We start from the raw sequence: 3,898 nt of genomic DNA on the forward strand, positions 1-3,898 counted from the left end.
ATGTATTTAAATATATTTAAGTCTATAGATGTGTGCTTTATGTAAGAAAACTTTGGCGCCGGGCTCAAAGTCACCCATTTTTAGGAGAATCGACGGCATCCAGAAGACGCCGGGCTGACATCAAACCTCCTCCTCCTCCTCGCCAACCTGTTGGATGAGGCAAAACATCCCAAAGGGACAAAATCCAAGCAAATTGCCCCAAAAGGTGGCCGCTCCGGGGAGGGGGTTCCTCGCCGCCGGACCCCCAATACCTGCTTTGCAGGTATTGGGGGTCCGGCGGCGAGGAACCCCCTCCCCGGAGCGGCAGCTGAGGTTGAAATCAGTCATGGGGTTCCACCAAAGCAGTTGGTTCCTGCACAGCTGGATGGTTGGGAAGGGCAGATGTTGCCACCAGCAGCTTGAGGCAGAGCTGGGCCAGGAGCAGATGGAAACCCAAAGACGTGCCATATGGTGCGGTTTAGCCCTTTTCGCCTGGAAGGGATATCAATCAAAGACAGCTCGGGGATTAAAAACAAATAAAAATAATAAAAATAAAAAAATTTTTAAAAAATAAAAATAAAATAAAAATAAAAAATAGAAAAATAAATAAAAAATAAAAAATAAAAAAAATTAAGCAGGCGGGGAGGTGATGCGCCCCCGGTAATAACAGGGAACTACAGCTTGATAGACCTCCATAATCACGTCCTAATAAAAATATAAACAGAAATAAATATTACTGCAATAAATACTTCGTGTATATAAATATACACACACCTTAAAGCTGATATAACTCCCTTACACAGCAATATGGTTTAATGATGTCTTTTTGTGAGCGTTGGGTGGATGGTGGGACTCGATGACCTGAAAGGTCCCTTCCAAGCCAGGCAATTCTATGATTCTATATGTAATAAATACCTTTTATACTGTCATAGATACCTCATGGCTGAGTTTCAGGAGTTTCACTAAGAGCAGGAAAAAAGGGAGAATGATGCTCCTGTGGAATTTTTAGGAGGACACAGTGGAGTGCTCGTGAGCTTCTCCATTTGTGTCCAAGTCTGGCCATGAGCCCCCAGCTGCACTCTGATGGCTCTACCTTCTCATCAAGGCTCTGCCTTCTCATCAGGGCTCTGCCTTCCAATCAAGGCTCTGCCTTCTCACTGGAGCCCTGCCTTCCACTGGGGCACCACCTTCTCATTGGAGCTCTACCTTCTATTGGGGCTCTGCCTTCTCATTGGTGCTCTGCCTTCCATTGGGGCCACCCATTGGGGCTCTAGCTTCTCATTAGGGCTCTGCCTTCCATTGGGGCTCTTGCTTCTCCTCGAGACTCTACCATCTCATTGGGACTCTACCTTCCATGGGGGCTCTACCTTCCATTGGGGCTCTACCTTCTCATGGGTGCTCTGCCTTCCATTGGGGCCTTCCATTGGGGCTCTAGCTTCTCATTGGGGCTCTACCTTCTCACTGGGGCTCTGCCTTCCATTGGGGCTTAGCTTCTCATTAGGGCTCTACTTTCCATATTGGTTTAGTTGTTCCTAAGTCATGTTTATGTTTTTCAAGGATCTTTTTCAGCTTCCAGCTGGAAGCAGAGCAGGAGCACAGACAGGATAAACTTCCAACAGAGTATTCCGTACCAGGGACGTCATGCTGGGTGTATAAATGGGGGCTGGTCAGTGGGGAACAGGAACCTGTGGTTGCTGTTGGGATGGGATGGGCAAGTGATCTGTGGGTGGTGAGACTTGATCACTTGTATCACTTGATTTTGTACATTCTTTTACTCCTCCTCCTATTATTATTATAATAACTAGTAGTATTATTTGGTTTGTTATTGCTATTTTCCTCTTCTGTTACTCTTCCATTCAACTGTCTTATCTCAACCCATGAGTTTTTTTCTCTTTTTTCTCCCTCTTTTCCCTACCCCACCGTGGGGGGAGCAAGCGGCTGTGTGACCCTCACCACCGGCTGGGCTTACGCCAGGTGGGTGTTTGGTGGAGTCTGTGAGGTGTGGTGGTCACCGCGGGCACTGGCCACAGGGCTCACTGTGTCCGGCCGTGGTGGCCACTGCCCTCGGGGCAGTGTCCAGTTCTGGGCTCCCCAGTTCCAGAAGGACAGGGAACTGCTGGAGAGGGGACAGCAGAGGGCTACAGAGATGATGAGGGGCCTGGAGTGAGGAGAGGCTCTCCTTGTGAGGACAGGCTGAGGGACTTGGGGCTTTTTAGTCTGGAGAAGAGAAGGCTGAGGGGGGATCAGATCAATGCCTATAAATACTCAAAGGGTGGGTGTCAGGAGGATGGGGCCAGGCTTTTTTCAGTGGTGCCCAGGGACAGGACAAGAGGAAATGGGCACAAACTTGGACATAAGAAGGTCTACCTAAATGTGAGGAGGAACTTCTTTGCTGTGAGAGTGGCAGAGCCCTGGCAGAGGCTGCCCAGGGAGGTGGTGGAGTCTCCTTCTCTGGAGACATTCAAACCCACCTGGAGACGTTCCTGTGGGACCTGCTCTGGGTGGCCCCGCTCTGGTTGGAGGAGATGATCTCCAGAGGTCCCTGCCAGCCCCATGTGATTCTGTGGGTGGGATGGCTGGAGCGAGGAAAACTCCACCACGGGGATGATGCAGCCGTGGTCTTTGTCCCCCCGAGACATGGAGCTAGGGCCACCACGGAGCGGTCCCTCCACCTCTCCACCTTCCACACCCGCTCTCCGTGGGCACTGGCTGCGCTCGCAGAAGGCAACCACACCGATTTTCCTGCTTTTTACTGAAAACGATGGTACCTGGAGCTCTGCTGTGCACAGACGGCCTCCAAACCCGGCCCGGGGGGGCGGCCACAGGGCATCCTCCTGATGGAGCTGCTCTAATGAGCTGGGAAACCTCGTTAGCGGCGGGTGCAGCCCATCAGGAAGATGGATTTTTACTTTTTGGAGTGTGTTTGGGGACGATTGTGCTGTTTGGGCCGTTCAGGGTCAAAACCGCTCGCGATTCCCTTTTGGGTCCCTCGGGCGCCGGTGGGAGGGAGAGAACACGTCACCCCCCGCCCTTTGGGGGTTCCCCCTAATTAAAGGTGCTCGTTGTGCTCCTGCCTTTGGGTACCAAAACCCCGCGTTTTGCCACACGGATAAAATTGTGTTTGCATTTATTTAATTTGGAGTTGTGGTTTGGGTTGTTGGGATTTTTTTTTTTTTTTTTAAAAAAAAGCATGTAGTCTGGAATGTTTGTTCTCCCTTTTTTTTTTTTTTCACATCATTACTCTGATACTGCTTGATTAGCTCCCTCCCCAGTCATGATTGGTAATTAAAATAGGCATTAAAATTAGTCACTTAGCAATTTTGCTGTTCAATTGGCAATTAAATTACTTAATTGCAATTAAAGTCCTAATTTTAATTGGCAAAATGATAGATGTAGATTTAAGATAATATGTATAAATACTTTAATAAGTGTCTATATAAGGATTACTTAATTACTCAACTTCAAGTTTATGCTGTTAACTTTAGAACTTTTAAGTGAGTAATGAAATTTATATCACATCTATTCCGAGGGTATGGTAATTAGAGGTGTCACTTGGCCCTGCCAGGGCCCGGGTGGGGGGTTCCTCCCCCGGTGGTGGGGCTACAGCCCGGGCGAGGGGTTGGGGGGCGACTGACATGGGACGGGTGTTGCTTGGGGACGTGTGGGGTGAGGACCCCCCTCGGGACACGGAAACCTGGCTCTAAACCAGGGGGGACCTTTCTCCTCGTCTCGACCATCTGGTCTCCCCTGGAGAAAGCCGAGGGGTCACTCCGGAGGGAATAACCCCCCTCTTCCCCCCCCAACAATGGGCAGGATCCCCAGGGATGGCAGCGAGTGTGGGGGGTGTCACAGGGGGAGCCGTTGGGTGGGGGGGGGATGTCACAGGGGAGCCGTCGGGGGGGACATGGCACAGGAGGAG

This window comes from Calidris pugnax, unplaced genomic scaffold (assembly GCF_001431845.1).
Source record: "Calidris pugnax isolate Ruff unplaced genomic scaffold, ASM143184v1 scaffold48, whole genome shotgun sequence".
Lineage (NCBI taxonomy): Eukaryota > Metazoa > Chordata > Aves > Charadriiformes > Scolopacidae > Calidris > Calidris pugnax.